The 26,118-nt window shown below is 43.1% G+C and overlaps 1 long non-coding RNA gene across 1 annotated transcript; it reads right to left on the bottom strand.

The window, feature by feature from the left end:
- Positions 1-1,144: 1,144 nt before the first annotated feature.
- On the bottom strand, positions 1,145-25,390 carry LOC135972286 (uncharacterized). Its single transcript, XR_010588715.1, has 3 exons — positions 25,262-25,390; positions 16,712-19,994; positions 1,145-1,320 (listed from the first exon to the last, which is right to left on the bottom strand). It is a non-coding gene; the product is annotated as an uncharacterized LOC135972286 (long non-coding RNA).
- Positions 25,391-26,118: the final 728 nt, after the last annotated feature.

Genomic DNA, 26,118 nt, shown 5'->3' with positions numbered 1-26,118 from the left:
TTTATACCAAGCAACTTTGAATTTAACTTCAAGGTATTTTGGTAGGATGGCATCACCGTACATTAAGCAGAAGATACATCAAAGTAGTAACATACAGCGTTAACTGCTGCTACTCTAACACCTTATTGAAAGTCAATATAAACAAATATATTGTGAAAGAATAACAGGTTTAAATCATTCATCTTCATGAGTGAGAACAAAGGTTTATTTCATCTTGATTTAAACTATGCATCACAATCAGACCAGTTTATAAACTAAAGGTTTTGTATATTTTTCTAAGTTTTGTTTCATCTCTTTGAAAAATTACTTAACAAGGAATATTTTTTCTTCTGTGCTGCTGCTATTGCTGTGACTGCATTGTTTGTTTTGTGTACGTGCATGTGCCAGGACCTGAGTCTTTGTCCACCACACTTTCTGGTTGAGATGTTCGCCTGGCCAATCGTATAATGGCATTGCCCTGGTGGATTTCAGAAGCAATTATTTATCTTTACATTTGGAACCAGGCTGGCTGCAATCGAGCACCCCTCATGGCCAGGGGAGCTTCTGCAGTGCCCTGCCCCTGTCTTCCCTTCTTCAGGTTCCTTCAACAGATTCCACACAGTCTCTCTGCCAACCACAGCCCTTCTTGGGGTCTGGGTTTTTTATTAAATTAACAGAGTTCTCAAAGTACTCACAAAAACAATCTTCCATCCACACTGCAGCTGAGCTGAGCAGAGCACAGCCCCTCCCTCCCTGAGGGGCCATCCCTTTTCCCAGGACTCACTGCAGCTTCACTCTGCAGTCCCTTTCTGGATCTGCCTTCATAGAATCATAGAATATCAGGGTTGGAAGGGACCTCAGGAGGTCATCTAGTCCAGCCCCCTGCTCAAAGCAGGACCAATCCCCAACTAAATCATCCCAGCCAGGGCTTCGTCAGGCCTGGCCTTAAAAACCTCTAAGGAAGGAGATTCCACCACCTCCCTAGGGAACCCATTCCAGTGCTTCACCACCTTCTTAAGGGGTGAACTCCCTCTGACTATTTATAGCCCAGGAGCAGCCCCACCCCCGTAACTGGCTGAACTCGGAGCATCTGAACCAGGTGTGGCTCTTCCTGAAATGAAGGAACATACTTAAGTCCCTTTTACTTCAGTTGGAAGTAATAACATATGAGCCTAAAGTTAAGCATGTTCTTAAATATTTTGCTGAATTGGAGCCTGGCAGTATACGCTCTTTGCCATTAGTCTCTAGCATAGTCTCATCTTTCAGCAGAAACATGTCCTCTTACCTCTCTGCACTGGGCCAGATGGGCAGCTCAGGAATCAGCTGCTTCTGGGGAAATCTCTGTTGACAAGGCATGAAGGAAATAAACAAATACCAAGGAAGTTAAAAATATGTATAGCAAACCAGGCACAATTCACACTCCTCGACCTGTTTCTGCAAGTCTTTCCTTTCCCAGACTGACTTTCCCCATGTCACTTGTTTGGTTCCCTGGAAAATGTTATTAGCCTGCCCTGCACTTGGTGGGATAGCAGCCTGTCATATTTCTATGGGTAAATCCTATTGCCTCACCTAGGAGAATTTATCACAACTTCTCTGATCAGGAACTCACTGGGCTTCCTGCCTCTAATACTGTAGATCATTAGATCCATAACATTACATAATTGAAACAAACGTATAGGAATAGGAACAGAAAATACTACACATGTGCAATGTAGCAAAGATGGTGTAGCTTCAGGACCTTTCAACTTTTGTGTGCTTAATTTCTTAACATTAACATTACATTCACATACCTTTTTTGTGTTTAAATGTACCTGGTCTTTAAAGAAAAAGAAAAAAAGGAAAGAAAGATAAATTTTGCTCTGAGTCATCTTTAAAAGCACAGTTTACCAATTAGGTGGCCTTGAAACAGAATGAGAGGCATTCTACTGTATTGTAGATTTTCTTAAACTTTCTATACATGCTTTTATAAATACAAACACCATATATCCTTTTTTCCATGTTGCTTCTTCCATGAGGACTAGAACCATGTACATCTTAAAATGACAGCTTCAGGATTTTGTTTATTAATTTTTGAGTTAGAGAGAGACAAAAAGCTGGGAAGAAGTTATATATAATGTGTGTGCGCACCCTTTTCTCCCCTCACTTTTCTCTCTTAAGGAAAGCCTCCCTATTCAGGAGGGGCACTAAAACATACGCTTAAATTTAAGCAGATGATGAAGTTCTTTCTTGAATCAGGGCCTAATTCAGTGACAGTTGAGCATATTTATCATGAACTTTCAGAAAAGGTCACCCCAAGAATGGAAAATTTCATCCCCTAAGCAACTTTCTGTGCAGCTGAAAAATGGAGGTTATAATGGAAACTGCGTTTCAACCCTAATAAAAGCATTCAGTAATACACTGTAATACAGTAATGTGCCCTGGAACAAAGTTTTGATTTGATGGTTAATTGTGTAATTTTTTTAAAGTCATGAAAACAAGAAGTTTTTATCAGCTGCAGTCTGTACAAAGTACGGAGCAGCAGCCATTTAAAATAAAAAGATTATCTCAAAATAAACACCTGACTATAGTGCAAGCTTTATTATTTCTTTCCTCATGTTTCCTTTATTTTTCTTTCATTCAATGCTTTTATTTTGTCCTCCCTGTTCACCAGTGGGAAAACTGAAGGCAACAGAGCTTAAGCAGACTGTGTACTAACTTACAAAGTTAGGTCAGAGAACAGCACATGTAGAAGGTTAAACCTTGGAGGGAAGGTGGTTTGAGGGAGATTTCCACAAAAGAAAGAGTGGGAAAATAATGAATAAAAGACACCTGATGAAATCTTGGGAAACAGATGAGGAACAATGGAAACAGTAACCTGCTGGGCTTGGGGTTTAGCATCTTACTACAGAAAATAAGAGTAGCGAAAACTTCAGTTTTAAGTGCTAGCTTCTGCCAACCTTATTTGTGTTGAATAGTACCATTTTTGTGAGCTTTTCTACTGAAATCAATGGGACCAATCACAAATAAGGGTGGCAGAATAAGAACCCGTGTATCTATAAAAACAAGTATTGGAGCATTCGAAAAATAGGTTTACACATTTTTTCTCTTGCAGATTCATCTGCGGGTCTCACAGGATAAAGTCCTCTCCACAGCACACCACAGGAGTAAATAGCCCGTGTACAACGGACTGGAATCGTTTCCTCTACAGCCTCAGTAGACCCATGACCACTACACCCACCTACCTTCCAGGTAGAAGAATGGCACAGTCACCAGTTCATTGGCTAGACTCTCGAGAAGTGATTGTGAGGCAATCAGCATGGAACCACGCGGTGTCATTTTTCAGGGTGGTGCCACACTTTAAAGGAGTCTAAAAAAAGGTGAAGATGTACAGTGCGAATGGCACTTGTGAAACAAGTAGTAATACTACCTGTAAGTCACAGGCAGTTAGGAGAGAGAAGTGGAATTTCCCAAGTGCGGAGGCAATAAATGCAATAGAAAAGGCCTCCTTGTAAGCTTAGCCAGACTAGACTAATTACCAATAAAATACATGACTTCAGTTATCTGAACGAATGAATGGGATGCATGTAATTTATCAGGATAAATGGGATTCTGATGTGCATCATGTAAATCTACATTTGGATAAAGGGGGCTTTGGATAGAAGGGGTTATGTACAGACAATGTGATCTAATGGATAGAGCACCGGCCTTTCTTATACGTGGCTCAGTCAGTAAGATGCTATGTGATCTTGTCAAATTACTTCACTTCACTGTGCCCCTGTTTCTCCTTCAGCCCTGTGTCTGTCTTGTCTACGTGGACTGTAAGCTTTCTGGGACAGGGATGGTCTCTTATTGTGCATTTTTACAGTATTTAGTACAAGGGCCCTAAATCTTTAGGTGCTACTCTCATACATATAATAATCCTAATACACATAAAAATCCTAAATACTCATGAGGCCTGATGGAAAGAGTCACTGAGCTATGTATGAAGGTCCACTCAGTGTTTTTTCTACATAAAGTTGATCACTTTCACCACATATCACTAGAAAGTTTAGAAAAATTTAAGTTGCACATACTACAATAGACAATTCTATGGGACAATCATGTCAGTAAGGAAATGGAGGCCAGCTAAAGATCTGGCCCAGTTTGAGTATGTGTGGACACAGACACAACACATACTTATATCGTTCATCATATATACAAAGAGGCACATACATCCTGTGAATATGCACACACATGCCGTATACAGAGCAGCATGTGTTTCTGGAAAGTTTTATGGATTTGATCTTCTCACATGATTGTCCCATCTGATGGTCTATTACTGTGTATGCAATATACATTTTTTCTAAACTTTCTAGCTGTGTGATTAGTTTTATTTAGGAAAAATGCTGTATGGACCTTAATCCATAGCCCACTGAAGACAGTAGGTGTCTTTCCACTGACTCCAATGGCTTTTGGATCAGGCCCTATGTGAAAAGGAATGTTAAGGATCAATTGAAGTCAGTGGAGCTCCATCAGCTCACACCAGCTGAAAATCTGATGCATTGTGTTTATAAAGTAAAAGTGCTATAGTAAAGAACAAAATTGTCAGACACATAGATGAACATAATTTGTTGGGGAAGAGTTAACGTGGTTTTTGTAAAGGAAAATCACGCCTCACCAAATTACTAGAATTCTTTGAGGGGATCAACAAGTACGTGGATAAGGGGGATCCAGTGGATATAGTGTACTAAGATTTTCAGACAGCCTTTGTGATAAAGAAAGGGGAGGGTAGCTCCCTTATATGGGCACCCGGCCAGCCAGTAGCTGTAAAATCCCTTAGTAGCTGTTCTCTAATTGTTCTACCTGTAAAGGGTTAAAAAGTCTCACTGCTATGCATAGGTAAAAGGAAGTGAATGGGCACCTGGCCAAAAGAGCTAATGGGAAAGCTAGAACTTTTAAAAATTGAAAAAAGACTCCCCTTTTGTCTGTCTGTTGTTGTTCTTGGGGAGAGGTGGACAGAGCAGCAGCTATGCTGTAAGAAGCTTGGGCCAGGTATGAAAAATTATCATTATTATACCTAGAAACTACTCATTTAAAACCCCAGAGATGTAAGTAGATCAGGAAATGTCTAGGAAGATGTGATTAGGTGTATCCCTTTTATTTCTTTATGGCTTGTGGATTCCTCTGTATTAACCCCAGGTGCTTTTGTTTTGCTTGTAACCTTTAACTTGGACCTCAAGAAAGCTCTTTTTCAAATTATGTTGCTCTTTTAAAATCTAGCAATAGCCTGAGTTCCCAGATGTATTTTCTTTTTTTTTTTTAAATAAAATTTACCTTTAAGAACAGAATTGGATTTTTGTGTCTTAAGAGGTTTGTGCACATGTTGTTTAATTAGCTGGTGGCAACAGCTGATTTTCTTTCTTTTTTTCTTTTCTTTCTCAGCTCTTCTGGTGTGTGTGTGTGTGTGTGTGTGTGTGTGTGTGTGTGTGTGTGTGTGTGTGTGTGTGTGTGTGTGAGAGAGAGAGAGAGAGAGAGAGAGAGACAGAGCTTGAGGGTATCCCACAGGAAGGAATTCCCAAGGGCACTTTCCTGAGCTCTCAAAGGAGTTCTGCACTTGGGTGGTGGCAAAATCTACCAAGCCAAGGTCAGAGAAAAGCTGTAACCTTGGGAGTTAATATAAGCCTGAAGTGGCCAGTATTAATTTTTAGAATCCTTGCCGGCCCCCACCTTCTGCACTCAAAGTGCCAGAGTGGTGGGGAACTAGCCTTGACAGCCATTGACAAGGTCCCTCATCAAAGGATCTTAAGCAAAATAAGCTGTCATGGGATAAGACGGAAGCTCCTCTCATGGATTGGGAACTGGTTAAAAGATAGGAAACAAAGGGTAGGAACAAATGATCAGTTTTCAGAATGCAGAGAAATAAATAGTGGTGTCCCCCAGGGGTCTGTACTGGGACCAGTCCTATTCAACATATTCATAAATGATCTGGGAAAAGGGGTAACATTTGCAGTGGTGGCAAAATTTGCAGATGATACAAAACTACTCAAGATAGTTAAGTCCCAGGAATACTGCAAAGAGCTACAAAAGGATCTCTCAAAACTGGGTGACGGGCAACAAAACGGCAGATGAAATTCAATGTTGATAAATGCAAGGTAATGCACATTGGAAAACATAATCCCGACTATAAATCTGAAATGATGGGATCTAAATTAGCTGTTACCACTCAAGAAAGAGATCTTGGAGTCATTGTGAATAGTTCTCTGAAAACATCCACTCAATGTGAAGCGGCAGTCAAAAAAGCAAAGAGAATGTTGGGAATCATTAAGAAAGGGATAGATAATACGACAAAAAAATATCATATTGCCTCTATATAAATCCATGATATGCCCACAGCTTGAATACTGCGTGCAGATGTGGTTGCCCCATCTCAAAAAAGATCTATTGGAATTGGAAAAGGTTCAGAAAAGGGCAACCAAAATGATTAGGGGTACGGAACGGCTTCCGTATGAGGAGAGATTAATAAAACTGGGACTTTTTAGCTTAGAAAAGTGATGACTAAGGGGGGATATGATTGAGGTCCATAAAATCATGACTGGTGTGGAGAAAGTAAATAAGGAAGTGTTATTTATTCCTTCTCATAACAGAAGAACTAGGAGTCACCAAATGAAATTAATAAGCAGCAGGTTTAAAACAAACAAAAGGAAGTATTTCTTCACACAACGCACAGTGTGGAGCTCTTTGCCAGAGGATGTTGTGAAAGCCAAAACTGTAACAGGGTTCAAAAAAGAACTATACAAATTCATGGAGTTTAGGTCCATCAATGGCTATTAGCCAGGATGGGCAGGGATGGTGTCCCTAGCCTCTGTTTGCCAGAAGCTGGGAATGCGTGACAGGGAATGGATAGTTTGATGTTTACCTGTTCCATTCATTCCCTCTGGGGCACCTGGCATTGATCACTCTGGAAGACAGGATACTGGGCTAGATGGACCTTTGGTCTGACCCAGTATGGCCATTCTTATGTTCTTATGAAAACAAGTTACAGTGGGAAGGATATCCAATCAAAAGAAACCACCCAAATTTAAAAAATAGCATGTGTTGTTAAAAAAAAAACATATCTTGCATGAAAGAAGCCATATGGAGAACTTCAAAACACAACTAATTCTGTATGATATCTTGTGTGTGTAGAGCCCATTAATCCATTTGGTATTTAGTACATTATTAGGGTCAATTGCAATCAAGTAAATAATCCACACATCCCTTTCCCCCCTGTACAAGCTAAATGCATTCAAATCCAACAGAAGAAATATGCACTGGGAGGTATAAGCCATCAGGCCAGCTTATACTTCAGCATGTTTTATGCACTAATCTTTTAGAGCTGGATGGAACTTTTTGACAAAGTGTAATTTCATCAACATTTCATGCTGTTTCCTGTAAACTGAAAATTTGTGTGGAACTGTAACTGTTTGGACAAAGTTTTCATCAGGAAGGCTTCTGTTGTGTAGGCCTCTCTGGTCACTTCTGATCTGGGAGAGACCTCTGAATTGAAACCCTGAGCTTTTTGATCTGAAAACAGACATTCCATCACAATTCCATTTTGTAAAAATGCTTGAAAGGTTTTGTTTTCATTCCGCATTGGAACAAAAACAAAGATTGAAACCTCAAAAGCTGTTGCAAAATAGAACGGTCGTCTTCCAGCCTGCTCTATTAATTTTGCATTCCAAATATATTATTTACACAATGCCAGGCACAAAAGAGTCTCCCTACACCAACTGGAGTCTGTCTGCTTCTGCAATATAAATGTTGAGGTACCTTTAGGAAAAAATTACTATATTAAAAGTATGTTATTTACGTTGCAAAGTCAAGCATTCAAAAGTTGGGAAATGCCTAGTTATGGTTATTCATGCAACTTTAATTCTGCCTCTTCTGAGTTCATCCTGTACACTGAATAAGGCAGGGTGCCTCAGGACAGAAAAAAAGAGTATGTGACCGTGTAATTAGAGACTCTGTCCCAATGCATGCATACAAGGGGGCCGAATTAGGTAAATTGAGCAAATGACACGTGTTCCACATAATACAAGCAGTTGCTGAAGCTGCAAATTCTTTAATGGAACAGCTACTATCATTAAACTTTCCAAACATGTTTGTAGATGGAAGTTTACTTGTTTGATGAGCAAATCAGCATCAAGAGGATTACTGGTCTCTTGGCTTCATGCTGTTCTTCTCTGACATTGTTTATACATTGCTTGACAATGTATAAGGCTTCATTCGAATGAAGGTTTGGCTTTACGTGGGTGTTCAGGGGACTTTTAAGTAAGTTGAAGCTAAGGGTGAAGTACAGTGTTTCATTTAGAGCCGAGCGCTGGCCCCATAGGCATTTTGCTATTTACTTCAAAGGCATCAGGCTCTGGGCTGTAGCAGGTAGGGAGCAGAAATTTCTCATGATTTTATTGTTTATTTATTTTGATTGCTATATATTAAAAACGTGCCTATCAGGTTCAACATGCCCCAACAGGTTCTTAAAATAAAGTCCATGAAAAGAAAACCCAAACAGAAGAAGAGAAAGTCAGGGTGGAATGCTCTCATATTCATCACAGTTCCATTAACCCATTCATCTTGTAAGGCTAGCTGCAGGTATTGCATAGTAGCATGAATGTAGGGCCCAGCATCTCAACGGGCATAAAATTTGACACAGCTGTATTGGAGACAAGGAGAGCTATCAACAGCTCCCAGTGACTTCAAAAGACCTGTGCCAACACACACTGGCTGAGACTCGGGTCCATACTTCAAACCTGAGTCACTACATGCTAAACTGGATAGTGCACACAAAAAAACTAGGATTTTCATAGTGGTACCATTGCAAGTTATTTGCAGCAGAAATACTGAAGCTTGAAGCCAAGGTTACAGAAAAGTTGTTTATGTTAAAAGAAATGAAACCCACATCATTACGAGCTTCCTGCATGATTATTTTCCTTGAATTCCTCATTTTCATTTTGGTCTCACACTGTGGCTCATCCCCGGTTGGGTTCAAAGGTAAAATAGTGCCTGTGGAAGTTGACCCAGTTCTTGCAGTGCTTGTTTCTTTTATTTTGGTGTCACTGTGGTGTCTCAGAGGGTCTTCTTTTTCCCCGCCTAATTCGGAGAATGTCCCAAGAGTCCACCAACTCCAAGGAAGCAACCCAGAACATTGCATGGATCTGTTTATTATTCTGGGATGTGCATTTAGCCTCAGTTGCAGGGTGATCTCCCCCATCTCTAGCAATCAGAGGCAGCCTTCCTCTGAGATGGATTAATTGATGAGTAGGACTCTCTCTCACAAGATTCTTGGACAGAACACAGGACAAGGTGAAGGATTCATAGTCAAATTTAGAAGTCCAAACACTATTTATTAGCAGCACCAACGCTGAATTTCAGAAGCTGAAGAACTTACAACTTTATATAGCATCACTAGCGTTCATAGTACAAAAGGGTGCAGCTACCTTTTAACAGATGGCCAAAACTCACGAACTGGACTTCAAATGGGATTGGCTGGAACAGGGGTGGCCAATCTGTGGCTCTGGAGCCGCATGCGGCTCTTCAGAAGACAACATGCGGCTCCTGCTAGGAGCCAACTCTGGGGGAAAAAATGGTGGGTGCTCAGCACCCACCAGCAGCCCTATCAGGCCCCCCCCCCAGTGCCTCCTGCCCGCTGTGATCAGCTGTTTTGCAGCATTCAGGAGGCTCTGCGGGGGAAGGCCGGAGGAGTGAGGACGTGGCGTGCAGCCCCTCTCCCCCCAGCACCTCCCGCCCGCTGCAATCAGCTGTTTCGCAGCTTTGGGGAGGCTCTAGGGGGGAGAAGAGAGGACACGGTGCACAGCCTCCCCCAGCACCACCTCCTCCCTCCCGGTGCCTCCCACCTGCCGCAATCAGCTGTTTTGCAACGTGCAGGAGGCTCGGGGAGTGGCGGGGGGAGAGAAGCGAGGACACGGCTCACTCGGGGGAGGGGGTGGGAAGAGGCGGGGCGGAGATGCAGGTGGGGACTTGGGGAAAGGGGTCAGGGCCTGGGACAGAGCCAGGTGTCCAGCACCCCTGGGCCGGCACCAGTGTCTCCTTGAATAAAGCACACGGTGTGGAAATTTTTAATTAGAATTTTTCTTACAACATCTAACAATGGGATTCATGTGCAAACAGAAAAGAAAATACACAGATGAAAATCGAGGCTTTTAACAGGAGTGGGAGAATAAGTACTTTTTCGTTGAACATAAATGATCAGGCCATGTGTCTTCTTTGCCAGACATGTGTCTCTCAGTTCAAATCTTCAAACTTGCAGCGTCATTTCACTCCTAGCCATGCACATATGGATCAAGAATTCCCACAAGGTTCTGAACTCTGCACTTTACAACTGAAAACTTTGAAAAAACAAACAGATGTAGAAGCCCAGTTCTTCACCCGATTTGCCAACCGATCGCAGACTATAATGTTAGCCTCCTATTATGTGGCCAGGCACACAGCCTGTGTGAAAAAGCCCTAGTCTGAAGGAGAGCCTATAAAAACATGCCTCACTGATGTGATTTCAATCCTGTCACCAGAGAATGAGAATCTACAGAAGAAAATTTCTGGCCTGCAGCTTTCACGCCACGCAATAGAATGCAGAATCTCCGACCTGAACAGTGACATTGAATCACAACTGCACTCACAATTTCAGCAGTGTGAGTATTTGAGCATCGCTTTGGATGAGTTGTGCCATGCACAGGATAAACCTTATTATCGGTATTTGTCCGCACTGTGTCAGACGACTGTGTTGTAAGGGAAGAACTCTTCAATATCGTGTCACTAAAGGACGGAACTCGTGGATGAGATCTAAAGGAGACGTTGGTGTTGGTAGCTGCGAAAAGCCACTTGCCTTTACAGAAGCTCACTGCCTTTGCAACAGATGGGGCTTTGTCCATGTGGGGATCTGCGAATGGATTAGTAGGGCTTTGTAAGTCTGACAAGAGCTTTCCCGAATTTTGGACATTTCCCTGTATTATTCATCGGGAGCAACTGGTATCTAAAAATCTCAAATTTGATCACGTCATGGAACCTGTCTTGCACATTGTGAATTTCATCCGCTCAAATGCACTCAATCACAGACAATTTCAAAATCTAATTGAAGAACAGGATGAAGAGGACTTCCCTGCCGATTTGCCATTTTGCTGCTCAAGTCGATGGCTCTCGAGAGGTAAAGTTATTTTCCATTTTTTCGAGCACCTGGAACCGGTAAAATTTTTTATGGAGGAGACGCACAGAATACACCCCGAGCTTACAGATCCTGGATGGGTTCTAGACTTGGCATTTCTTGCAGACGTACTGCTGCATTTGGATAAACTAAACGTGGACTTACAAGGAAAATTCTGGTTGCTGTCTGATCTAGTGCAAGGCGTATTTGCATTCATGAACAAACTGCAGTTGTTTCACAGACAAATGCTTGAGAGAGAGCTGACACACTTTCCCTCAATGTCACAACTTCAAGCCAGATCAAAAGAAGATGCAGCAGAACCCCTAAAATGGAGCACAACTAGATATGTGGGCGTGATTAAAGCTCTTAAGGACAGTTTTGAGGAAAGATTCCAAGATTTGCAGCAGAAAAGAGCTCAAATCAGAATTCTGATTAACCCTTTTAGTGCTGAAGCCGATTGTCTGAAGCCCCCTTTAGTCACTGCTGAACCAACATCTCAGATGGAAATAATAGAACTTTTGGAAGATGACAGATTTAAATCGTTCAGAAGACAGAGGGGACCCTTACTTTCTGGAAATCTGTATCAAAGGATAAATTCCCCAACATCAAAGGTGCAGCCCTAAAATTAATCTCGATGTTTGCCTCGACCTATCTTTGTGAGTCTTTTCTCAACACTCGAAAGTGAAATCCAAGCACCGATCCGTTTTGACAGACAGACACTTAAGAGAACTGCTGCATGTGAGCACAACCGAACACAAACCAAACTTCAAGGGAATTGTTGAAAGCAAAGATTACCAGAAGTCCCACTAAGTAAAAGATTAAGTTGTTATTATCGTTAACTATACATTATAAATGTATAATAAATATACATTATCAACTTATATAATGATTACCTGTGCGTGCATATATATAATCATTACATATTACTGTGGTTCTTTGGCAAGGTACATTGGTAAATTCTGGCTTCTTCTCAGGCTCAGGTTGGCCACCCCTGGGTTGGAACATATATTATTGACAATGTTCTTGAATGGTTGCCGAAAAAAATGAGCTCATCACCCACAAAAAGATATAAAGCTGAACAACTCAGCCTGATTCCCATCTCAGTGTTGTGCATCATAAGCAACTCCACGGACGTCAGCCCCTGATGTGACAAACACAGAAGACGCATAAATGAGAACAGTCAGGCCCCATTATGCATTATATGTAATAGAATGTGGTGGTTGAAGAGTTGAGTGACAGAGTGGTACCAGGAAGCTAACAACCAACAAGTTCCTCACATAAAAATAAAACCTTTAGGCCGCCACACAGTTATATATTTTATTTATGGCAATTTTTTTGAGAAAAAGGTTATTACATAACTTTTTAAAAAGTGTCTTGCTGTGAATCACTAGAGCCTGACATCCCAGTGTTTCAGTGACTTCAAGCAGTTCAGGGCTTTGACGAGTTAGAGGGGTTTTTTTGGGTAGTGATGGACTAGCAGGTTGAGTGCAAGTGAGGAGCTTAAAGCTGAAAAAATAAAAACCAAACGCAGCTGATTCTAGAGTGTCGGAAATAAAGCAATTGATTCCCTGATAATCCACATGTCTGTTGAGTATCACTGTTTACAGCTTTGGTATTATGTTGATGTTATGTCTACTTGTTGCGGAGGGAGGTTCATATCTTTATCACTACATCCAACAGCATCATGTTGATGGTTTAAATCTTTCCATGGCCCTCAGATAACGCAAGGTTTTGGAGCACTTGGCAGAGCAGTGCTCCAATTTTTGTCTCGGAGGAAGAAACCGTTTCTCCAGCAGGAGATAATCTGTGATAAGCTTTATCCAGCTGGTCACCATGGGAGTCATGTGCTTTGTGCAGCCCAGCAGGGTGCACTTACATGACAGAGTCAGCAAGAACAAGAGGCAAAAGATGTCGGAGGTCTGAACTTCTGTGTTTCCCAGATGTCCCAAGAGAAGCAGGGCAGACAGAAATCTCTCTCAAAAAGGTTTGTTTAAACATTTGCAATTGCTGAACTGGAACCTCTGAGTTATGGGCAGGCCCAGAGAGCGCGCTGGGGAGATGAACAGCCCAAGAACAATTTACCGAGAGCAGAAGAGACTGGGAGACATCAGATGTAAAGGCTTCAGAGAAAGAAACAGGAACAAACAAGCAACACCCCCCACCATCCTCCCCAAAAAAACGAAGAAGACCGAAACTAAAAACCAATCTCTCTGTATGAGCAAAGTACTGAGCCTGAGTGAAACTATGGCATACAAGTTCCTGGTAATTATTTGAAATAGTTGTCAGCCTTGCAGTGACATTTCTAGCTCTTTTTCCCGCCTCCCCCCCTTTTAATGAGCTCTGTGTACCAGTCTTATTGATTTCAAAACTACATAACCTCTCCTTCAAATCCTTTAAGTGAGTTCCCAGTCAAAAATATTTACCCAAACTGAAAAGTGAATACAAGCTCCTCCAAGAAATAAATCTTAATATAGGCCCTGATCCAGAAAAGCCTTTAAGCATATGCTTAATTTTTAACACATAGGTAGTCTGGCTGAAGTCAGCTGGACAACTCGTGGGCTTAAAGTTAAGCACGTGCTTTAATGCCTACCTGAATCAGAGCCGTAATATTTGACTTAGATGCTGAAAGTAAGATTTCTCACTACGTTTTCCGTAAGAATGTCCATACTGGGTCAGATCAAAGGTCCATCTAGCCCAGTATCCTGTCTTCTGACAGTGGCCAATGCCAGGTCCCCCAGAAGGAACGAACAGAACAGGTAATCATCAAGTGATCCATTCTCTGTTGCTCATTCCCAGCTTCTGGTAAATAGAAGCTAGGGACACTATCCCTGCCCATCCTGGCTAATAGCCATTGAAATAGCCATATTCTCTCTAGGTCTTCAAAGTGCTTAATGTCAGGCAATCTGAAAAGTTATTTTTCCCCAAAGTTATAGCCAGTTATGCCGGCTGGCCATGCTTTGTCTGTAAATGCAGCCTCAAATCCTTAGCGGTGCTGAGATTTGGAAAAAGAGGGCAAAGTTATGATATTTTTAAACTTGTGTCTAGATTTTCCATTTTTGGATATGAATAGGCAAGCCAGAGCCATTGAATTCGACTTGGTGGAACCAGTTCATAGGTGACAGGTAAGGATATGCAAGTGACATGTTGGTAAGAGGGTGTGAATCTAATGAAGACCAGTTGAGTGTAAGTTAATGTAACTTGCACGCTGACATGGCTGGAAGAAGCTACACTATCTTTGACTGTCTTAGAGCCATTTAAAATCATCTCTGATGGTGGCATTATATGTTGTTCATTCCCACAATTTACTACCTCCTTTAACTTATCCGTCAAACCTTTAATTTTCATTTCTGCCTTTTAGTCCATGTTCACTCATTGCTGTTCTCTTCCCCAAGGGAAAGTCTAAGTTACATTCTTTTTCAACCCAAGGCGTGAGGGTGGGAGTGAAGTAATCAATCACATCCTTCCGATGCAGTGACAGGTCACATTTCTGCTGTTTGTGACACAGCTGCATTAGATTAATTATCCCATTTTTCTATTATTTCAAGGAGTTAATGCGAGGACATTGTTCTACTCAGAGAGGGCACAGTATGAATCTAATAGTATGGAGCATAAGCCAGCTTTCAAAAGCAGATTTCATTGCCATCTCTGCCCTCCCTCACACACACACACACACGCCTACACTGGTCCTGTACCCATACTTCACAACTGTGTTGTTTCTCAAGTCTTTCTTTTTATATGTTGACAGCAGCAGCTTTGAAGATCAGGCCACTTGTATTTAGGTGCTCAACAGCCGGCACTCAGATTTGAAAAGTATAGCATTAAACCCTGTATTTTATTAGTATTAATTATATAGCGCACAATGACAACTATAGCATTGCAACACAGGTAAGAGTAGCCAAATAACTGGATCTTAGAAAAACAAAACTTTTATAGTCCTCTTGTTTGTACTTGTCCCAAGAACACTCAGCTCATAAAAAGCATTTGGATCCCAACTTAGCTTCTTCATTGTATCTAGTTTTACAGCTGGTCTTAACTGAAGCATGAAGAGGTCAAGTGACTTGCTCCAGGTCTCAATGAATCAGTGGTTTAGCTGGACTGGCCAGCCAGGATCTTCATCCCTTCTGCTTCTTTTGCGCTAGTCACTAGACCACGCATCCTCTTACATAAATTACTTTCAGCTTTTGAAAATCCCACCCTAAGTGTTGGCTTAACTGCTCCTGTTGAGGTCACAGGCAGTTTTAGGCCAATGGAGAGAACTTTTGGAAACCACACACTAATGTATATCCATATTTAACACTGTATCAAATGTTTTGAGGGATGATATTTAAAGAGAAAAATTAGAAACTGGACTGAGGTATTTCATGAGAGTCAGATGTTTGATGGAATAATGTTATAGGATCAGGCCCTTAGAACGTAGCTAGAAAGGCAGAAGCAGTATTAGTGGGGTGGTTTTGTCTGTTTTGTTTAATTTTACCTTTGTCAGATCAAAGTTCTCCATTTATCGTAACTAAGCGGGTGGTCTCAGGGCCTAAATTAGGAGAGATTGTAAAAAAGTGTGTCAAGGAGGAGAAACATTGCTATGCAACACTGACCCAGTATTATAGTGAACAAATGAATCCAAAAAAACAAATGCGCTTCACAAACAACCCAAAAGGCTGAAATTTGTTTTTCTAGATTGTCTAGAATGACTAGGATTGTACATATCTGCAAGACTCAGGGTTTGTTCACCTATACCCCAATCTGGCATGCATGTCAACATATATTTAACTTTGCTCACTTGATAAGCTTCATTGACTTCAATAGGACTTATTACGTATGCAAAGTTAACCATGCCCCTTACATGTTTGCAGGATTGGGAGTCAAGCAGAAAAGTGGACTAGATTCACTAATCAGAGCTGAAGGATTTGCCCTGCTAAAAGAATGGGAGCAGTGCAGCAATTTGCAAGTGAGAACACAATATAAAAGTGTGCAGAAAGAAAACAGCGAGGGACTGTGTGGCAGGGGCTGGGCTAGTCAAAAGTCGAATGTTGGGTATTCAGAAGAGCTGAAGAGGTCTCTTTCTCTGGGAAACTGGGGAGAGCAGAGCAATCCAAGTGAGACAACCAAGGCACACAGCTGGGTTTCCGCAGCGGGGTGGGGAGAAAGGAGTAAATTTCAGAAATGATGCCCAAAGAGAAGAAGCGTAGATGTGGGGACAGAAGGAAAATGCAGTGTGGCATATTGAGGACTGTACTGGAATTGCAAGCGATCGCTTTAGGAATGGGTGGGCATATCAGGGGTGGGCAGGTTCCTGATTCTGTTTGCAGGTGAGGGCTCTGCAGCAAAGCATGTGATTAGACTCTGTCTGGAAAGAGCCATCAGAAAGCAAAGTGGGATGAGTTGTACCTCCTTCCTTCTCTGTCTCTCTGTATTTGGGTTCTTGTGTGTTAGTGTTCTGAAGCCTAAGAAATCAAGTAGTGTTATATTGCTTTTTATCTAATTTTTCTGTGTGTATGCTGTGAGCCTAACAGAGAAACTCTGATGAGGATGGGACTACAAGCTGAGAAGAAAAAAAAACAAAAAAAAGAGTAGGTTACTCACCTTGTGCAATGACTGAGGTTCTTTGAGATGGTTGTCCCTGTGGGTGCTCCACTTTAGGTGACTGTTTAGAAGTGTCCCTCTGTGGAAGAAGGGGTTCTGAGTTAATTCTGGACAGAAGAGAGGACCATATGTCCCAGTCTTGCATCAGATGCTGAGACCTGACCAGTGATGTAGTGTTGAATGAATGTATGTGGTGATGTCCAAGTAGCCGTGTTGCATATGTCAGTAATAGGCACGTTGTGTACGAAGGCAAATGAGGTGACTACAGATTTTGTGGAGTGTGTTCAGATCCATGAGGGGGGTTGCAGGCCATGTTGTCGGTAACAGAGCTGGGTGCAAACTAAAATCCATCTGGAAAGTCTCTGTTTAGAGATGGTTTGCCTTTAGACTGTTCCATGGTGGAGAGGAACAATTTAAGAGTTTTCCTGAACAATTTGGTCCATTCGAGATAAAAGGCTAGCGCCCTTCTGACGTCTAGTGTGTGGAAAATTGTTTGTCGGTCCTTGTGAGGTTTAGGGAAGAACATGGGAAGATGGATAGGCTGGTTGATGTGGATGGAAGAAGGGACCTTAGGCAAAAATTTGGGGTGAGGTCTGAGAGTGACCTTATTTTTGAGCAAAACTGTATAGGGGGTCCAGCCATAAGAGCACCAATTTCTCCCAAGCATCTCGCAGATGTGATAGCAACTAGGAAAGCCACTTTCATGGAAAGATGTAGAAAGGAACATGTGGCCAGATGTTCGAATGGTGCAGTTGTGAGAGATCGAAGCACTAAAGTCAGGTCCCACGGTGGCATTGGGACTCTGGGTAGAGATTGTGCACTACCTGGAGGAACCTTTGGTAATTGGATGAGCAAAGACCAAAATGCCATCCACTTTGTCGTGGAATGTTGTAATGGCGGCCAGATGCACCTGCAGTAAACTCATTGAAAGGCTGGATTTCTTAAGGTAGAGCATGTAGTCCAGGAACACTGCTATAGTTGAGATGGTGGTGTCGATTTGTTTGTTTAGGCACCACACATGGAATCTCTTCCATTTATGTAGGTACATAGCCTGTGTAGTGGGCCTCCTGCTGTTTAGCAGGATGTCTTTAACGTCATCAGAGCAAGTTATCTCCTCACCCTGGAACCATCGAGGAGCCAGGCTGTGAGGTGGGATGACTCAAGCTTTGGATGCAGAGTCTGGCCTGTGTCTTGAGTGAGGAGATTTGGAAAAAGCGGGAGGAGATGCGGCGGGCATGATGGCATCTGTTTCAGGTATGGGTACCTGGTTTGTCTGGGCCATGCTGGTGCTATCAGGATGACTTTGGCTTGATCGATTCTGATCTTGTGCAGGACCCTGGACAGCAATGGGGTGGGAGAAAAGGCTTAAAGGAGGGGTGCATCACCTCTGGATCCCAATCTGAGACCTGCTCTGGAGCAAAAGGTCTATAGCAGGGAAACTCCATCGGTGGAATATGCTCTGGATCATGCAGGTATTGAGTTCTCACTAGTGATAGTTAGAGAACCTCCAGCTTAGGGCATCAGTCGTGACATTCTGAGACCCCAGTACACATGTGGCTGATATGGTGATGTATACAGCATGTCCATAGTTTTATGGCCTCCATGCATAGGGAGTGTGACCTCGATCCTCCCTGTTTGCTTATGTGGAACATTCAGGCTACATTTTTGGTCATGATCCGTATGTTTTTATCTTTGATCAGAGGCATGAAATGCGCATAGGCGTTGCGAACTGCGCGTAGTTCCAGTACTTTGACGTGGAGGGTTGATTTGGAAGGATACCATCTTCCCAGTACTTTGAGGTTGCCTGGGTGGGCCACCCACCCCAGTAAAGAGGTGTCCGTTGTGATTATCAATTTGGGAGGAGGTTGAAGGAAGGGGAAACCTGCGCAGACGTTGTATGGGTGAGTCCACAATTGTAGTTAGTCCTTGACCTTCATTGGCATGCTTAGAAGTTGTGCTTGTGTGGTGTGAACACCGACTTGAGCCAACCCTGCAAGCTGTGCATGTGCAGCCTGGCATGTTTCACCACATATGTGGTTGCCGTCATGTGACCTAGTAGTTGGAGACAGGTCCTGGCAGATATCCTGGGGCTGGGCACCAAGGTATTGATGAGGTTCATTAGAACGGTAAATCTCTGAGGAGGTAATAAGAACAGGAGTACTTGTGGCACCTTAGAGACTAACAAATTTATTAGAGCATAAGCTTTCGTGGACTACAGCCCACTTCTTCGGATGCATATAGAATGGAACATATATTGAGGAGATATATATACACACATACAGAGAGCATAAACAGGTGGGAGTTGTCTTACCAACTCTGAGAGGCCAATTAATTAAGAGAAAAAAAAAAAACTTTTGAAGTGATAATCAAGCTAGCCCAGTACAGACAGTTTGATAATAAGTGTGAGAGTACTTACAAGGGGAGATAGAGATGCTCTCTGTATGTGTGTGTATATATATATATATATATATATATATATATCCTCAATATATGTTCCATTCTATATGCATCCGAAGAAGTGGGCTGTAGTCCACGAAAGCTTATGCTCTAATAAATTTGTTAGTCTCTAAGGTGCCACAAGTACTCCTGTTCTTCTTTTTGCGGATACAGACTAACACGGCTGTTACTCTGAAACCCGAGGAGGTAATGATGCTGTTGCTTCTAGAGAATCTAGGTGCACGCTGATGAAGTCCAGTTTCTGGACTGGTGTTAATGTGGACTTTTGGAGGTGTATTTGTAGACCTAGACTGGTGAAAAGCAATGTAGTCTGTTGCATGACTGCGACGGCTTCTTCCCAATATGAGCCTTGATTAGACAGTTGTCTAAGTAGGGGTATATCATGACCCCATGCTTGAAAAGGTGGGCCGCCGCTGCCACAGCAAGAACTTTAGAAAATACGCAGGGGGCTGAGGAAAGGCCAAAAGATAGTATTGTATATTGGAAATGATCCTGTCCCAGTACGAATCAAAAATTTCCTGTGCATTGGGCGTATGGTAATGTGAAAATATGCATCTTGCAGGTCGAGGGCTGCAAACCAATCCCCTGTTCCAGTGCTGGAATGATTGTGGCTAACGTAATCATCCTGAATCATTGCGTTCTGAAGAATTTGTTTAACTTCCTGAGATCGAGGATGGGTCTCCATCCTCCAGATTTCTTCTGTGTTAAAAAAATAACAAGAATAGAAACCCTTCCCTCTGTGATGTACCAAAACTGGCTCTAGTGCTCCCAGGTGTAGGAGATGCTTCACGTCCTGCCCATGTACATTGGCCAAACCAGACAGTCTCTACGTAAAAGGATAAATGGACACAAATCGGACATCAGGAATGGTAACATACAAAAGCCAGTAGGAGAACACTTCAATCTCCCTGGACATTCAATAACAGATTTACAAGTAGCCATCCTTCAACAACAAAAAATTTCAAAGAACAAACTTCAAAGAGAAACTGCAGAGCTACAATTCATTTGCAAACTTAACACCATCAATTTGGGCTTGAATAGGGGATTGGGAATGGCTGGCTCACTACAAAAGCAATTTTTCGTCTCTTGGTATTGACACTTCCTCATCAATTATTGGGAGTGGACCACATCCACCCTGACTGAATTGGCCTTGTCAACACTGGTTCTCCACTTGTAGGGCAACTCCCTTCTCTTCATGTGCCAATATATATTTATGCCTGTATCTGTAATTTTCACTCCATGCATTTGACGAAATGGGTTTTTTACCCACGAAAGCTTATGCCCAAATAAATCTGTTAGTCTTTAAGGTGCCATTGGACTCCACGTTGTTTTCGTGGATACAGACTAACACGGCTATCCCTCTGATATTTGAGGGAAAACAACATCACTTAAGGGGACGAAATAAAGGATTTTTTTTTAAGGGGGAGAAAAAGAAGAAAAAGTAAAAGGGCTCACTCAGCTAACCTACCTATTCTAAACTACATGACTAATCTAGCTAAACTAATTCTGAGGTAAACAGGCGAGCACACTGCTGGAGCTCCGACCTGGACCAAGGGCGGTAGAATGGGAACTGGAGGGCAGGGTGGCCGTGCAGGGCTAGTCAACTGCTGACACAGGCGTGAGACGGGGAGAGGGCATGCACAATTTGACCAGGTACTGCTGTCAAAATTCTCCGACTAGCGGTGCAGGGCGCATAATCACCTAACGTGGAGCATCCACAGGGACACTCCTCGAAGAACAGGTTGCTCCATAAGGCAGGGAGGCACAACTCACCCCACCTTGCTTTAAGCCTGCTCTTTCCAGCCTGACTCTGGTAATTGCACGCTTTGCCACAGAGCCCCCCGGCCTGCAAAAAGGATCAGAAGCTGTACCCCCCTTCCCAACACTCTTAAAGTGACAGCTTGAAATTCCAACAGAGTCCTCAGTACTCCATAAGGAATATTGCTCTAAAAGATAAAAGCACTAGTGATACAAAGCTAGTAAGAGCTCTGCAGTCAGAGGGGAATAAAAAGGACTGGGAAATACAGAGATGCAGGTTTCTAAAGCAGAACCAATGACACACTTGATGCTGGAGGAAACCAGAGAGACATCCTCTACAACTCTGGATGCTAGGAAGCTGCTTGGGGAAATGGCTAGTACCATCATCTGGGCAGAGACCCTGCTTAAGTTTTCAGGGGCAGGAGGAGGAGGGTGAGCAGCATCGTAGTCTGAGAATTGCAGGCCCAACGAAATTGGGCAGCTCCCCTCTTCCCTGAAAATCATTTCTTTACTATAAATAGTTCTCTCCAAGGTTGTGTGTGTGTGGATGGCAGATTCTTTAGAGAGCATGAGCGTCCCATGGCCACTGCCCCACCCATCATCCCAGCCATGATCTCACATCCCCTCCGACAGCCTTAGCACTAAGTGAATTTGTACGTGTGGTTAACATTGAAATCAAAGTCTGTCTCTGATCTCATGGGTGAGTGAACACTTACTAAGCTTTAAAAATCAAATTATTTCCCTTTCCAAATCCCACTGTCTCCCGTTTCTCTTTATTTTAGCTGCCACCCCCTTGCATCTGTCTAGCCCAGTCTCCCCCAACTCTTTTGCCCATCCTCTGCTCCTCTTTGCCTTTCCCCGCTCCCAAACAACCTTAACGAGGACGCTCTTGACACCTACCCAGCAGGATTTTAAAGGCTTGTTTTCCACTAAAAAAATCTAGGGTATGTCTTCACTGCAGAGCTAGCCTGGGCTAGCCTAGCCTGCATAGAGCATCTTCACTGCAAAGCCCTCCCTGTGCCAGACCTGTGTCCTCAGTGATACTCCATTAGCCCACATGTTAGGACAGGTGGGATATCCCATGGTTCTTGGCAGTGTATTAAACTGGGTTGGTCTCTGAATTCATTTACAGAGCGCTCTCCTGCTCTCTCCCTCCTCCTTCTCCTAGCATGGAGTTGCCATCTGTGGCAGTGACATGAGAACAAGACTTTTTGTAAATATCTCCCCAATGGAGTTACTCATTCTTGGATATGTCTACGCTGCAAAACCAACCAAGAAAAAAACCCCAGTGGCAGCAAATGTCAGAGCCCCTGTGAACTGACTGGGGCTCATGCTACGGAGCTGAAAATAGTAGTGTAGCTATTCCCACTGCGGGGGGTGGGGGGAGAGAGAGAGAGGGAGGGGGAACAGGCTTTGAAACCCAGTGAAGGAAGAGGGTCTCAGAGCCTGAGCTTTCCCCCCACCCTGCTGAGACCAAGGCTCTGAGACTGACTGTGGCTTTTGGGGGGTGGGAGGGCAGCATAGATATGCCCATTAATGCAGACAGTTCTGAAGATCATAGGAAACAACATTTGGCAGCAAGAACTTTTAATGAGAATGTCATGAAAGAATTCAGTCTGCCAGCCACAGAGTAATTTGTAGCGCACCCAGCTGACTCCTGTCTCTTTCCTGGCCACTAAACATAAAGGTGTCATTATGGGTTTTATTGTTGTCGCACCACAGTCTTACCAGAAGGCTGGTGTCAGTTTCTGGCCAACTGGCAGCATAGAACGATTTCTTGGGCAGCATCTTTGTTCAAATGGTGTGGAAGTGCAGCAAAAACAGCAGAAGGGAGGAGGTAGGCTAGAAAGTACAGCCCAGCAAGAAATGTGGGATAAGTTTGAAGGACTAACAGGACTTTGGCTTGATAAGCCTGAAGGAAACCCAGGCTCAAGCCTATACCCTCAACCCTGCCAGCTAACCCAGGCTCAGAGCACCCTCAAGCCAGGGTTGGAGGGTTTTTTTTGTGTGATCAGGGGGGGTTGGGGTAATACTTCTGCAGTAATGCCCAACCCCTAGTCTGTTCCTGCTGGCAGTTATGGGCTCCTCTACCTTATATGGCTGCAGCATCACCTAGTGAATGCTATCCAATTATTTGTGTGGTCCCTATCGCTGTGCTATCCAAGTGCCTCAGACATTCATGAATTCATCCTCACAACATTCCTGTGGGGCAGGGAACTATTCTTCCCTTTTCTGATAGGGGAGGAAGCTGGAGCAGACTAAGGGCACACAGGAAGTGTGACACAGCCAGGAATCAATCCCAGACCTCACAAGACCCAATCCAGTGTTGGCACTGCAAGACCATCTTTCCATCTCTCCTAAAGTTGCTCCTCTCCTCGCATACACTGCTTCTTCAGACTCGGAGCCTGTCAAATCAGCAGTAAAGGTGGGGTCAGCACCCAATGCTCTCCGGAGCACGATTTGAGAATGGCTGCTAGAAAAGAAACCAAACAAAAGTCACTGCTTGGAGGGGACTCATTACTGGCTCTGTGGTGAAGAGATTTTTGGGCTTCTTTAATGTTCTGACTCTGCAGGAGGATGGAAAAGTGTCCAGATGTACAGAAAGAATCTGTAGAAAGATTAAAAGAATGTTACCGCAGGTAGCTTTGCCCTAGTTTGGGAAGCAGTGAGGCTCCATGGTTGCTGAAGCAACTGTGCCTCAGTGCAGAAGGGTCTGTGTCTATCTATTTATGGATCAACTATTGCTGGGATATCTAGAGGTTGAGAGCTTGGGAATTGGGAGACCTGGATTCAATTTCCTGCTACACACCGATTTTCTGTGTATCCTCTTTGTGCCGGAGTTTCCCCATCTTTAAAATAGGGATTTAGCACTCCCCTACCTCACAGGAATGTTGTGAGGATAAATATGTTAAAACTTGTGAGGCATTCAAATATTTATATAGCCCCAGTTACCACAGTAACTAAGATAGGTAGATGGATTACCTGTATGTGCATGTGTGTACCATGACCAATGCCTCTGGAAACTGATCTGGCTTTCTGGGAAGTTCTACATCTCTTTCCTATACTCCACAGCCTTGCACATTGAACAATGTGAGTACAAAATGGCTGTAAAATGCCAAGATTGCAACCTTTTACCTCCCACTTTGCACAGAGGTGACTCCAAAATACATGGCAGTGGAGAATCATACCCAGATATTTTCTTCATTTTATATTCAAAGCTTTGGCACCCACAGAAAATCAAATAGATTAACAACAATTGCTACAGCAAATATGGTAATATATGCCATCAGGTAGATGATCCAGCAGTTTGAACTCTGAAATGCAGGGCCTGTCCCAAACACTAGCGAGATGTTTGAAGAGCTAAAGGTTGTGCTGATAGGGGGACTGAAAAAACTATCTTAACAGGAATTTTGAATGAGTAAAGACTCAAAGGTCATTTATTGATTCAAGAGACCAATATCTCCTATGAAGCATTAGAGTCCATTTCCTCCCCCTAAGGACATCTGAATTGGACCTATCATGTTTAGGCACAATAAAAGCTGCCGCAACTGACCAATGTGAATGAGAACCTGATTCTTGCTACCCTCCAGTGGTGCTTTGGTATAACTGCAGAAGTTTCCTTTGGAAAATGAGCACATGAACAACAAACTGTTGGCACTCATAAGAAAGCCCAAAATAAGCACAAGCACACTCTTATAAGCACTTTCCAACTACGGTCATTCTCTTAAAATACATATCATTGCAAGCCAGAAGCACATTTCACTGTGAGGTTTTTCCCCCTCAGTCTTCATGGAGTTACCCCTCTATATCCAGTGAAGAACTGTTCATTTTAAGCACACTGCATTCTGGGATTGTTCAAAAGTAAGGGGGCAAACCTTGGTTACGCTCTGCAGGTGTCCAACACTCAATGTGCAGTGGAAATGCCGCTTTCTGCTGCATCAAGACCAAGCAGCAGAGAGCTTCCACTAGGTAGACTCAACACCCTGTGTGTGCTACAGATCCCCCACAGATAATGGATGCAAGTGAGTCGGGGTCATGAAAATGGGTTGGCTAGTGGGTATTTGGGCAGCATAACTCCCCTGTAATTATTATATTTCACTTGTACTGAAGTAGTGCCCTGAGGTTCCAGTCAGTGACAGGGCCCCACTTTGGTTGGCACTGTAGATTGTGCCCCAAAGAGTTTGCAAGCTTATCTGAAACAAGATGCAGCAGGAATCAGTGTGACAACAGGAGAAGAGGAGATGGTAATCAACCAAGTTGTCACATAGGAAAGCAACATGCATAACTAGATGGCTCTGAGTCATTTCAAAAGGTACATGAACCAATGTCACCTACTTCTCACTGCTCCTCAGTCTGGCCATCATTAGGTGGTTGACCACTTGCACCAGAAACGACGTTTGATGGAGTGGCTTTATAGAGGAGCTTTGGGGTGGCATCCCCAGAAAGTGGAAGTGTGTGTGGAAACAGCTGTGGAAAAAGCAGACAAGTGTGTATTCAAGGTTAGCAGCACTGATAGAGCTGAGAATTTAGGGCATGATGCAGTAAGCGACATGGGTAGATAAGTAGGGAAGGGCATAGTTGTCAGGAGCCTTGAAGGGAAGGACACGAGGCCGAATCTGACTGTGTCCACCTCACAGATGCCCTGGCCTTCCCTATCCTCCCCAGAGCACAGCCCTTGACTATACACCATGTATTATCAAAACGTACAAAGGAAACAAGCTGAAAACTAGAGAAGTCAGAGGTGGTTATGGTAAGCTTAGCAGCCAAGAGCTATTCAATCAGCAACATAGTCTGAATATCTCAGTCTAAGAAATTTCAACAACCAACTCCCATTAAAATTAATGGGGCCTGAGCCACCAAATCCTGTATGAGGCTTTGAAAAAAATCTCAGCTGTAAGTGACAACCTTTATCTGTCAGCTTGCGTCACTCAGGTGACAGGTAAACAGTTATTCGTGTTTATCTGCTCTAGGCATTTTGTTTCTAAAGGGTAGCTGGAGAGGGAAGATATCAACATGTATCACAACTAACACTAAACCCTGATGGCTTGTTTAAGTGCTGTGCTGGTCTGTTGTGTAAGAGCTAATGGATTTTTAAAATCCATGTTAGTAAGAGAAAAGAGAAACTCATTTATATGCAACACTGTTATCTATTGTTGAAACACCTAGGGCTCATCTTATAAAAAGTAGTGCAG

Source organism: Chrysemys picta, chromosome 6 (genome assembly GCF_011386835.1).
Source record: "Chrysemys picta bellii isolate R12L10 chromosome 6, ASM1138683v2, whole genome shotgun sequence".
Lineage (NCBI taxonomy): Eukaryota > Metazoa > Chordata > Testudines > Emydidae > Chrysemys > Chrysemys picta.
The sequence above is the reverse complement of the archived record's forward strand: the minus strand, read 5'-3'. Positions and strand labels throughout refer to the sequence as shown.